Raw genomic sequence first — 13,263 nt, 5'->3', positions numbered from 1 at the left:
GGTCATAGCATCCCTGAAATCACTTGACGCTTGTCTTCTTCCTTTCGCAAAAGACAAAACAGATCCACTTTAATGTACTTCAGTCTGAACACGAAAAAGGAAGGTTGGCATCATTGAAAATGAGTCCTGTAAGACAGAAGAAATGTTCTCAGTTAGAATGTTCTTCGGCGGGATGCATGCACTTCTGTTTATTAAGCGCTTTCTCTTTTTGGTGATGTTGTCCGTCTTTGAAACGAAGCAATGTTTCAAAAGCACCCATAGTTGTTGTCTGTCCTAATAAATCAAATAGAGATCACCTGTGATGTTGCAGCTATGTGAACAGACGACAGGCTAAAATGTTCAGAGGGCTGGGTCTATACACACGCACACGCATAGAGCACACCTTGAGCCAAGAGAGCCGTGTGGCTCACAGGTAAGGGCGCTGCCTCGCGGCTCAGCGCTTGTTGGTTCGAACCCAGCCGGCGCTCCTCGAGTAGACGATTCAGGGGAGCCGAAGCTTTAACTAGCTTATTGTAACACCGCACAAACAGTGAAATACAAGTTCCAGCGCGTCTCTCCCCTGCCACGAGGTCTGTGGCTCACAGGTAAGCGCGCCGCCACGGTCCGGAGGTTGCTGGTTCGGTCTCACTGAGTCGGTCTGAGACAGAAGGGCTAAGTCTTTAACTAGACTACTAGTAGTATTATATCACACAAACAGTGAAATACAAGTTCCAGCACGACCGGAGACAAGAGATCTGTGGCTCACTGGTCAGAGCACTGCCTCACGGGTTCAGAGGTCGCTGGTTCAATCCCAGCCGGATCTCCGCGTTACGTGTGAATGGCGCGCATGGAGTGCGTGTGCTGTGTGAATGAAGGGACGGGGATGGGTCGGGTCCCCCCCGAGCCCCGCCACCATGCCCAGCGGGGGTTATGCTTCTTGATTTCAAAAATTGAAATTTGCCTGTATAAAAATTTTGAGCCGCCGTCCCTTCCCCGCCCGTTTAGGTTACCATCATTTGCTTTCTGGAGGAGTGACCCCCCAAAAAGAAAATGATGGCAACCTACACATCAACTACACAACACGACACAAGACAAGTCTCACCCGTCCTTCAGCACACGTCCTTCATTGCGGTCAATGTCTGTCCTCACGCTCCAGGGCTCTGCTTCTGTTCAACACCTCTCTTACTCTGCAGGGGAAACACAGATGGATAAAGACTTTCATTTCATGTAGCGTGTACTATAAGAGTTTGTTTCAAAAAAAATAAAAATAAAATAAATAAATAAAAAATATGGGAAACAAAAATAATACAATTCCATACGTTCTAAGCGGTTAACATAGGGGATACAAGTATTCGCGCAACGCTACGATGTCGCGCTTTGAATCAATTGATTCAAAAACGGTCCGGTTCTGACTCAAATGATTCGAATCCCAATACGGGATCCGATTCGAAATCCTGTTCTGAATCAAACGATTCGCGATACGATTCGAATCACTTGGTTCAACTAGTAAGGATCCCCGCCCTCTTAAAAAACAGCCAATGCGGAAGGAGAGGCGGTGCCGTCGTCCACTCCCATTGGCCCGATGCGTTAATCAATCACACTGTTTGACAGCACGTAAACACACCCGCTAATCCCGCCTTTCATCGCTCGATCACAAAACATGGTACCGTATTGTTCTTTAAATCACTTTACATGTGTACAGTTGCAAATGTTCTCCGCCTGCCAAGTAGATTTTGATCGTTTGCGTTAAATGTGAGCACTGCGCAACGATGCATTCTGCTGATAATCTCGCAACTGCATTTATTTCAACACTATCAGCGTGTTTGTGGTCGATTGAACGATCGACCGACTCCCAATAGCCTCAAAGTATCATGTTTCGCTTCGACTAACGTTCGTTGGGTGAACGCGCGTGTAGTGCTTGTGTTTATGGGAGCTTTCGGTAACTCACATTGACGCGAACTGTTGTGTTTTCTTCCCAGGTTTCTACGTCTTCTGATCAGTCGGGGATTCGACGTCTCTGAAAGGCGCTTCTGCCGCCTTGTGGAGCGGATGAAAAATGCAGTTCGCTTTACTGCCAGCTGTCGTGTCACAGCCTCATCAGACTCAACGTTGTGTCAAATTCATTTCCTTACTATATTCCCAAGTAACACGTGCGTTCATAAATTATTCAAGTACTCATGTTCCACATTTGTTAAGTGTGCATGAAGGCTTGCGACGGATCACCGGCTCCCTCTTGTGGCCCGTTACGCGAAAATGCAAAGCCGAGGTGGTCGGCCAGAGGACAGAGGTTCATATTTCAAAAAGTGTGGTGTTTTTTTTTTTTTTTCTTTTCTTTTTTTTTTTTTTTTCTTTCCCCCAAGTAAGGAGATCGAGGGGGGAAAAGAAGAAAGCAATCAATGTAAGGGCCGCTGTCGCATAAAGAAAGGTTAAAACTACTAGTTGAGTCCCAGTTCATGTAGTGATGTGTGCAGTAAGGGTTTGGACAGACAGTATTTACTCATTTCTAAAACCATGTCCTCTGAACTTTCTTTTCACAGAGTCTCCTTCAAATGTCTGGTTTTAATTCATGCTGTTTTTGTAGTTCTTTAAACTTCGGCGTGCACAGCTTTTTTCAAGAGTGAAAACTGAACACACAATTGCTTCTGTTCATCTCTCTCTCTTTTTCTTTTTTTCCCCTACCTTTTGCTCAACAGAAAATGATTTTCAGGTGCATGTATTTTTAAGGTGCTTTGCACAACTGAGCGTGTGTCAAAGACTGCAACCCCAAAAGACACATCGTGCATAATAAAGAAACAGAGCTCACAACCTTCACCGTTTTTATGTCTTTTTCCATTTAATTTGTGCTTTGAGCCGGGCGGTTATTTGAAACATTGCCCGTGGACACTTAATCATGCCTGTAGAACAACAGAATTTAGACTGCTGGTGACCAAATTCGAAACGTTTGCACATTCAAATGATCTCTCATCCGAAAAAAAAAAATAAATAAATAAAATGAAATAAAATAAAATAAAATACAAAAATGAAAAAATAAGAACACGATACGCAACCTCGGTAGATTCAGATTGATTTCTCAGTCTAGAGTTAATTTAGTGCCACTGTCCCGTCACTGTGACGCTGGAGGTCGCAGCATCCTCCTGTGGTCTCAAAGAGAACTGCAGTAGAATGTCCCACGGCTCTGCGACAGAGAAGATTCAAACGATTCCACAGCTTGTGCATGATGTGCTGCTTTCAGCTGTCCTGGACGAGGTCATAGCATCCCCTGGAAATCACTTGACGCTTGTCTTCTTCCTTTCGCAAAAGACAAAACAGATCCACTTTAATGTACTTCAGTCTGAACACGAAAAAGGAAGGTTGGCATCATTGAAAATGAGTCCTGTAAGACAGAAGAAATGTTCTCAGTTAGAATGTTCTTCGGCGGGATGCATGCACTTCTGTTTATTAAGCGCTTTCTCTTTTTGGTGATGTTGTCCGTCTTTGAAACGAAGCAATGTTTCAAAAGCACCCATAGTTGTTGTCTGTCCTAATAAATCAAATAGAGATCACCTGTGATGTTGCAGCTATGTGAACAGACGACAGGCTAAAATGTTCAGAGGGCTGGGTCTATACACACGCACACCACAGAGCACACCTTGAGCCAAGAGAGCCGTGTGGCTCACAGGTAGTGGCGCTGCCTCGCGGCTCAGCGCTTGTTGGTTCGAACCCAGCCGGCGCTCCTCGAGTAGACGATTCAGGGAGCCGAAGCTTTAACTAGCTTATTGTAACACCGCACAAACAGTGAAATACAAGTTCCAGCGCGCCTCCCTGCCACGAGGTCTGTGGCTCACAGGTAAGAGCGCGCCTCACGGTCCGGAGGTTGCTGGTTCGGTCTCACTGAGTCGGTCTGAGACAGAAGGGCTAAGTCTTTAACTAGACTACTAGTAGTATTATATCACACAAACAGTGAAATACAAGTTCCAGCACGACCGGAGACAAGAGATCTGTGGCTCACTGGTCAGAGCACTGCCTCACGGGTTCAGAGGTCGCTGGTTCAATCCCAGCCGGATCTCCGCGTTACGTGTGAATGGCGCGCATGGAGTGCGTGTGCTGTGTGAATGAAGGGACGGGGATGGGTCGGGTCCCCCCCGAGCCCCGCCACCATGCCCAGTGGGGTTATGCTTCTTGATTTCAAAAATTGAAATTTGCCTGTATAAAAATTTTTGAGCCGCCGTCCCTTCCCCGCCCGTTTAGGTTACCATCATTTGCTTTCTGGAGGAGTGACCCCCCAAAAAGAAAATGATGGCAACCTACACATCAACTACACAACACGACACAAGACAAGTCTCACCCGTCCTTCAGCACACGTCCTTCATTGCGGTCAATGTCTGTCCTCACGCTCCAGGGCTCTGCTTCTGTTCAACACCTCTCTTACTCTGCAGGGGAAACACAGATGGATAAAGACTTTCATTTCATGTAGCGTGTACTATAAGAGTTTGTTTCAAAAAAAATAAAAATAAAATAAATAAATAAAAAATATGGGAAACAAAAATAATACAATTCCATACGTTCTAAGCGGTTAACATAGGGGATACAAGTATTCGCGTTAACGCTACGATGTCGCGCTTTGAATCAAATGATTCAAAAACGGTCCGGTTCTGACTCAAATGATTCGAATCCCAATACGGGATCCGATTCGAAATCCTGTTCTGAATCAAACGATTCGCGATACGATTCGAATCACTTGGTTCAACTAGTAAGGATCCCCGCCCTCTTAAAAAAACAGCCAATGCGGAAGGAGAGGCGGTGCCGTCGTCCACTCCCATTGGCCCGATGCGTTAATCAATCACACTGTTTGACAGCACGTAAACACACCCGCTAATCCCGCCTTTCATCGCTCGATCACAAAACATGGTACCGTATTGTTCTTTAAATCACTTTACATGTGTACAGTTGCAAATGTTCTCCGCCTGCCAAGTAGATTTTGATCGCTTATGCGTTAAATGTGAGCACTGCGGCAACGATGCATTCTGCTGATAATCTCGCAACTGCATTTATTTCAACACTATCAGCGTGTTTGTGGTCGATTGAACGATCGACCGACTCCCAATAGCCTCAAAGTATCATGTTTCGCTTCGACTAACGCTCGCTGGGTGAACGCGTGTGGTGCTTGTGTTTATGGGAGCTTTCGGTAACTCACATTGACGCGAACTGTTGTGTTTTCTTCCCAGGTTTCTACGCCTTCTGATCAGTCGGGATTCGACGTCTCTGAAAGGCGCTTCTGCCGCCTTGTGGAGCGGATGAAAATGCAGTTCGCTTTACTGCCAGCTGTCGTGTCACAGCCTCATCAGACTCAACGTTGTGTCAAATTCATTTCCTTACTATATTCCCAAGCAACACGTGCGTTCATAAATTATTCAAGTACTCATGTTCCACATTTGTTAAGTGTGCATGAAGGCTTGCGACGGATCACCGCTCCCTCTTGTGGCCCGTTACGCGAAAATGCAAAGCCGAGGTGGTCGGCCAGAGGACAGAGGTTCATATTTCAAAAGTGTGGTGTTGTTTTTTTTTTTTTTTTTTTTTTTTTTTTTTTCTTTCCCCAAGTAAGGAGATCGAGGGGGGAAAAGAAGAAAGCAATCAATGTAAGGGCCGCTGTCGCATAAAGAAAGGTTAAAACTACTAGTTGAGTCCCAGTTCATGTAGTGATGTGTGCAGTAAGGGTTTGGACAGACAGTATTTACTCATTTCTAAAACCATGTCCTCTGAACTTTCTTTTCACAGAGTCTCCTTCAAATGTCTGGTTTTAATTCATGCTGTTTTTGTAGTTCTTTAAACTTCAAGTGCACAGCTTTTTTCAAGAGTGAAAACTGAACACACAATTGCTTTGTTCATCTCTCTCTCTTTTTTCTTTTTTTCCCCTACCTTTTTGCTCAACAGAAAATGATTTTCAGGTGCATGTACTTTAAGGTGCTTTGCACAACTGAGCGTGTGTCAAAGACTGCAACCCCAAAAGACACATCGTGCATAATAAAGAAACAGAGCTCACAACCTTCACCGCTTTTATGTCTTTTTCCATTTAATTTGTGCTTTGAGCCGGGCGGTTATTTGAAACATTGCCCGTGGACACTTAATCATGCCTGTAGAACAACAGAATTTAGACTGCTGGTGACCAAATTCAAACGTTTGCACATTCAAATGATCTCTCATCCGAAAAAAAAAAAATAAATAAAATGAAATAAAATAAAATAAAATAAAATACAAAAATGAAAAAAATAAGAACACGCATACGCAACCTCGGTAGATTCAGATTGATTTCTCAGTCTAGAGTTAATTTAGTGCCACTGTCCCGTCACTGTGACGCGGAGGTCGCAGCATCCTCCTGTGGTCTCAAAGAGAACTGCAGTAGAATGTCCCACGGCTCTGCGACAGAGAAGATTCAAACGATTCCACAGCTTGTGCATGATGTGCTGCTTTCAGCTGTCCTGGACGAGGTCATAGCATCCCCTGGAAATCACTTGACGCTTGTCTTCTTCCTTTCGCAAAAGACAAAACAGATCCACTTTAATGTACTTCAGTCTGAACACGAAAAAGGAAGGTTGGCATCATTGAAAATGAGTCCTGTAAGACAGAAGAAATGTTCTCAGTTAGAATGTTCTTCGGCGGGATGCATGCACTTCTGTTTATTAAGCGCTTTCTCTTTTTGGTGATGTTGTCCGTCTTTGAAACGAAGCAATGTTTCAAAAGCACCCATAGTTGTTGTCTGTCCTAATAAATCAAATAGAGATCACCTGTGATGTTGCAGCTATGTGAACAGACGACAGGCTAAAATGTTCAGAGGGCTGGGTCTATACACACGCACACGCATAGAGCACACCTTGAGCCAAGAGAGCCGTGTGGCTCACAGGTAAGGGCGCTGCCTCGCGGCTCAGCGCTTGTTGGTTCGAACCCAGCCGGCGCTCCTCGAGTAGACGATTCAGGGGAGCCGAAGCTTTAACTAGCTTATTGTAACACCGCACAAACAGTGAAATACAAGTTCCAGCGCGCCTCCCTGCCACGCAGGTCTGTGGCTCACAGGTAAGAGCGCCGCCACGGTCCGGAGGTTGCTGGTTCGGTCTCACTGAGTCGGTCTGAGACAGAAGGGCTAAGTCTTTAACTAGACTACTAGTAGTATTATATCACACAAACAGTGAAATACAAGTTCCAGCACGACCGGAGACAAGAGATCTGTGGCTCACTGGTCAGAGCACTGCCTCACGGGTTCAGAGGTCGCTGGTTCAATCCCAGCCGGATCTCGCGTTACGTGTGAATGGCGCGCATGGAGTGCGTGTGCTGTGTGAATGAAGGGACGGGATGGGTCGGGTCTCCCGAGCCCCGCCACCATGCCCAGCGGGGTTATGCTTCTTGATTTCAAAAATTGAAATTTGCCTGTATAAAAATTTTGAGCCGCCGCCCTTCTCGCCCGTTTAGGTTACCATCATTTGCTTTCTGGAGGAGTGACTTCAAAAAGAAAATGATGGCAACCTACACATCAACTACACAACACGACACAAGACAAGTCTCACCGCCCTTCAGCACACGTCCTTCATTGCGGTCAATGTCTGTCCTCACGCCCAGGGCTCTGCTTCTGTTCAACACCTCTCTTACTCTGCAGGGGAAACACAGATGGATAAAGACTTTCATTTCATGTAGCGTGTACTATAAGAGTTTGTTTCAAAAAAATAAAAATAAAATAAATAAATAAAAAATATGGGAAACAAAAATAATACAATTCCATACGTTCTAAGCGGTTAACATAGGGGATACAAGTATTCGCGCATCTTAACGCTACGATGTCGCGCTTTGAATCAAATGATTCAAAAACGGTCCGGTTCTGACTCAAATGATTCGAATCCCAATACGGGATCCGATTCGAAATCCTGTTCTGAATCAAACGATTCGCGATACGATTCGAATCACTTGGTTCAACTAGTAAGGATCCCCGCCCTCTTAAAAAAACAGCCAATGCGGAAGGAGAGCGGTGCCGCCGTCCACTCCCATTGGCCCGATGCGTTAATCAATCACACTGTTTGACAGCACGTAAACACACCCGCTTAATCCCGCCTTTCATCGCTCGATCACAAAACATGGTACCGTATTGTTCTTTAAATCACTTTACATGTGTACAGTTGCAAATGTTCTCCGCCTGCCAAGTAGATTTTGATCGTTTGCGTTAAATGTGAGCACTGCGCGCAACGATGCATTCTGCTGATAATCTCGCAACTGCATTTATTTCAACACTATCAGCGTGTTTGTGGTCGATTGAACGATCGACCGACTCCCCAATAGCCTCAAAGTATCATGTTTCGCTTCGACTAACGCTCGCTGGGTGAACGCGTGTAGTGCTTGTGTTTATGGGAGCTTTCGGTAACTCACATTGACGCGAACTGTTGTGTTTTCTTCCCAGGTTTCTACGCCTTCTGATCAGTCGGGATTCGACGTCTCTGAAAGGCGCTTCTGCCGCCTTGTGGAGCGGATGAAAATGCAGTTCGCTTTACTGCCAGCTGTCGTGTCACAGCCTCATCAGACTCAACGTTGTGTCAAATTCATTTCCTTACTATATTCCCAAGTAACACGTGCGTTCATAAATTATTCAAGTACTCATGTTCCACATTTGTTAAGTGTGCATGAAGGCTTGCGACGGATCACCGGCTCCCTCTTGTGGCCCGTTACGCTGAAAATGCAAAGCCGAGGTGGTCGGCCAGAGGACAGAGGTTCATATTTCAAAAGTGTGGTGTTGTTTTTTTTTTTTTTTTTTTTTTTTTTTTTTTTTTTTTTTTTCTTTCCCCAAGTAAGGAGATCGAGGGGGAAAAGAAGAAAGCAATCAATGTAAGGGCTGCTGTCGATAAAGAAAGGTTAAAACTACTAGTTGAGTCCCAGTTCATGTAGTGATGTGTGCAGTAAGGGTTTGGACAGACAGTATTTACTCATTTCTAAAACCATGTCCTCTGAACTTTCTTTTCACAGAGTCTCCTTCAAATGTCTGGTTTTAATTCATGCTGTTTTTGTAGTTCTTTAAACTTCAAGTGCACAGCTTTTTTTTCAAGAGTGAAAACTGAACACACAATTGCTTTGCGTTCATCTCTCTCTCTTTTTTTTTTTCCCCTACCTTTTGCTCAACAGAAAATGATTTTCAGGTGCATGTACTTTAAGGTGCTTTGCACAACTGAGCGTGTGTCAAAGACTGCAACCCCAAAAGACACATCGTGCATAATAAAGAAACAGAGCTCACAACCTTCACCGCTTTTATGTCTTTTTCCATTTAATTTGTGCTTTGAGCGGGCGGTTATTTGAAACATTGCCCGTGGACACTTAATCATGCCTGTAGAACAACAGAATTTAGACTGCTGGTGACCAAATTAAAAACGTTTGCACATTCAAATGATCTCTCATCCAAAAAAAAAAAATAAATAAATAAAATGAAATAAAATAAAATAAAATACAAAAATGAAAAAAATAAGAACACGCATACGCAACCTCGGTAGATTCAGATTGATTTCTCAGTCTAGAGTTAATTTAGTGCCACTGTCCCGTCACTGTGACGCTGGAGGTCGCAGCATCCTCCTGTGGTCTCAAAGAGAACTGCAGTAGAATGTCCCACGGCTCTGCGACAGAGAAGATTCAAACGATTCCACAGCTTGTGCATGATGTGCTGCTTTCAGCTGTCCTGGACGAGGTCATAGCATCCCCTGAAATCACTTGACGCTTGTCTTCTTCCTTTCGCAAAAGACAAAACAGATCCACTTTAATGTACTTCAGTCTGAACACGAAAAAGGAAGGTTGGCATCATTGAAAATGAGTCCTGTAAGACAGAAGAAATGTTCTCAGTTAGAATGTTCTTGGCGGGATGCATGCACTTCTGTTTATTGCGCTTTTCTTTTTGGTGATGTTGTCCGCCTTTGAAACGAAGCAATGTTTCAAAAGCACCCATAGTTGTTGTCTGTCCTAATAAATCAAATAGAGATCACCTGTGATGTTGCAGCTATGTGAACAGACGACAGGCTAAAATGTTCAGAGGGCTGGGTCTATACACACGCACACGCATAGAGCACACCTTGAGCCAAGAGAGCCGTGTGGCTCACAGGTAAGGGCGCTGCCTCGCGGCTCAGCGCTTGTTGGTTCGAACCCAGCCGGCGCTCCTCGAGTAGACGATTCAGGGGAGCCGAAGCTTTAACTAGCTTATTGTAACACCGCACAAACAGTGAAATACAAGTTCCAGCGCGCCTCCTGCCACGAGGTCTGTGGCTCACAGGTAAGAGCGCCGCCACACGTCCGGAGGTTGCTGGTTCGGTCTCACTGAGTCGGTCTGAGACAGAAGGGCTAAGTCTTTAACTAGACTACTAGTAGTATTATATCACACAAACAGTGAAATACAAGTTCCAGCACGACCGGAGACAAGAGATCTGTGGCTCACTGGTCAGAGCACTGCCTCACGGGTTCAGAGGTCGCTGGTTCAATCCCAGCCGGATCTCCGCGTTACGTGTGAATGGCGCGCATGGAGTGCGGTGCTGTGTGAATGAAGGGACGGGATGGGTCGGGTCCTCGAGCCCCGCCACCATGCCCAGCGGGGTTATGCTTCTTGATTTCAAAAATTGAAATTTGCCTGTATAAAAATTTTGAGCGCTCGCCCTTCCTCGCCGCGTTTAGGTTACCATCATTTGCTTTCTGGAGGAGTGACTTCAAAAAGAAAATGATGGCAACCTACACATCAACTACACAACACGACACAAGACAAGTCTCACCTGGCCCTTCAGCACACGCCCTTCATTGCGGTCAATGTCTGTCCTCACGCTCCAGGGCTCTGCTTCTGTTCAACACCTCTTACTCTGCAGGGGAAACACAGATGGATAAAGACTTTCATTTCATGTAGCGTGTACTATAAGAGTTTGTTTCAAAAAAATAAAAATAAAATAAATAAATAAAAATATGGGAAACAAAAATAATACAATTCCATACGTTCTAAGCGGTTAACATAGGGGATACAAGTATTCGCGCAACGCCACGATGTCGCGCTTTGAATCAAATGATTCAAAAACGGTCCGGTTCTGACTCAAATGATTCGAATCCCAATACGGATCCGATTCGAAATCCTGTTCTGAATCAAACGATTCGCGATACGATTCGAATCACTTGGTTCAACTAGTAAGGATCCCCGCCTCTTAAAAAAACAGCCAATGCGAAGGAGAGGCGGTGCCGCCGCCCACTCCCATTGGCCCGATGCGTTAATCAATCACACTGTTTGACAGCACGTAAACACACCCGCTAATCCCGCCTTTCATCGCCGATCACAAAACATGGTACCGTATTGTTCTTTAAATCACTTTACATGTTGTACAGTTGCAAATGTTCTCCGCCTGCCAAGTAGATTTTGATCGCTTGCGTTAAATGTGAGCACTGCGCGCAACGATGCATTCTGCTGATAATCTCGCAACTGCATTTATTTCAACACTATCAGCGTGTTTGTGGTCGATTGAACGATCGACCGACTCCCCAATAGCCTCAAAGTATCATGTTTCGCTTTCGACTAACGCTCGCTGGGTGAACGCGTGTGGTGCTTGTGTTTATGGGAGCTTTCGGTAACTCACATTGACGCGAACTGTTGTGTTTTCTTCCCAGGTTTCTACGCCTTCTGATCAGTCGGGATTCGACGTCTCTGAAAGGCGCTTCTGCCGCCTTGTGGAGCGGATGAAAATGCAGTTCGCTTTACTGCCAGCTGTCGTGTCACAGCCTCATCAGACTCAACGTTGTGTCAAATTCATTTCCTTACTATATTCCCAAGTAACACGTGCGTTCATAAATTATTCAAGTACTCATGTTCCACATTTGTTAAGTGTGCATGAAGGCTTGCGACGGATCACCGGCTCCCTCTTGTGGCCCGTTACGCGAAAATGCAAAGCCGAGGTGGTCGGCCAGAGGACAGAGGTTCATATTTCAAAAGTGTGGTGTTGTTTTTTTTTTTTTTTTCTTTTTTTTTTTTTTTTCTTTCCCCAAGTAAGGAGATCGAGGGGGAAAAGAAGAAAGCAATCAATGTAAGGGCCGCTGTCGATAAAGAAAGGTTAAAACTACTAGTTGAGTCCCAGTTCATGTAGTGATGTGTGCAGTAAGGGTTTGGACAGACAGTATTTACTCATTTCTAAAACCATGTCCTCTGAACTTTCTTTTCACAGAGTCTCCTTCAAATGTCTGGTTTTAATTCATGCTGTTTTTGTAGTTCTTTAAACTTCGGCGTGCACAGCTTTTTTCAAGAGTGAAAACTGAACACACAATTGCTTCTGCTTCATCTCTCTCTCTTTTTCTCTTTTTCCCCTACCTTTTTGCTCAACAGAAAATGATTTTCAGGTGCATGTACTTTAAGGTGCTTTGCACAACTGAGCGTGTGTCAAAGACTGCAACCCCAAAAGACACATCGTGCATAATAAAGAAACAGAGCTCACAACCTTCACCGTTTTTATGTCTTTTTCCATTTAATTTGTGCTTTGAGCCGGGCGGTTATTTGAAACATTGCCCGTGGACACTTAATCATGCCTGTAGAACAACAGAATTTAGACTGCTGGTGACCAAATTCAAACGCTTGCACATTCAAATGATCTCTCATCCGAAAAAAAAAAATAAATAAATAAAATGAAATAAAATAAAATAAAATACAAAAATGAAAAAATAAGAACACGATACGCAACCTCGTAGATTCAGATTGATTTCTCAGTCTAGAGTTAATTTAGTGCCACTGTCCCGTCACTGTGACGCTGAGGTCGCAGCATCCTCCTGTGGTCTCAAAGAGAACTGCAGTAGAATGTCCCACGGCTCTGCGACAGAGAAGATTCAAACGATTCCACAGCTTGTGCATGATGTGCTGCTTTCAGCTGTCCTGGACGAGGTCATAGCATCCCCTGAAATCACTTGACGCTTGTCTTCTTCCTTTCGCAAAAGACAAAACAGATCCACTTTAATGTACTTCAGTCTGAACACGAAAAAGGAAGGTTGGCATCATTGAAAATGAGTCCTGTAAGACAGAAGAAATGTTCTCAGTTAGAATGTTCTTGGCGGGATGCATGCACTTCTGTTTATTAAGCGCTTTCTTTTTGGTGATGTTGTCCGCCTTTGAAACGAAGCAATGTTTCAAAAGCACCCATAGTTGTTGTCTGTCCTAATAAATCAAATAGAGATCACCTGTGATGTTGCAGCTATGTGAACAGACGACAGGCTAAAATGTTCAGAGGGCTGGGTCTATACACACGCACACGCATAGAGCACACCTTGAGCCAAGAGAGCCGTGTG

General features: G+C 44.6%; 2 long non-coding RNA genes across 2 annotated transcripts; both read right to left on the bottom strand.

The window, feature by feature from the left end:
- Positions 1-15: 15 nt before the first annotated feature.
- LOC122342717 lies at positions 16-2,046 on the bottom strand. The gene is made up of 3 exons (XR_006250636.1): positions 1,928-2,046; positions 1,082-1,166; positions 16-126 (listed from the first exon to the last, which is right to left on the bottom strand). It is a non-coding gene; the product is annotated as an uncharacterized LOC122342717 (long non-coding RNA).
- A 1,055-nt stretch (positions 2,047-3,101) lies between these two features.
- On the bottom strand, positions 3,102-5,189 carry LOC122342716. The gene is made up of 3 exons (XR_006250635.1): positions 5,153-5,189; positions 4,304-4,388; positions 3,102-3,352 (listed from the first exon to the last, which is right to left on the bottom strand). It is a non-coding gene; the product is annotated as an uncharacterized LOC122342716 (long non-coding RNA).
- Between the last annotated feature and the right edge of the window lie 8,074 nt (positions 5,190-13,263).

This window comes from Puntigrus tetrazona, chromosome 4 (assembly GCF_018831695.1).
Source record: "Puntigrus tetrazona isolate hp1 chromosome 4, ASM1883169v1, whole genome shotgun sequence".
NCBI classification, from domain to species: domain Eukaryota; kingdom Metazoa; phylum Chordata; class Actinopteri; order Cypriniformes; family Cyprinidae; genus Puntigrus; species Puntigrus tetrazona.
The sequence above is the reverse complement of the archived record's forward strand: the minus strand, read 5'-3'. Positions and strand labels throughout refer to the sequence as shown.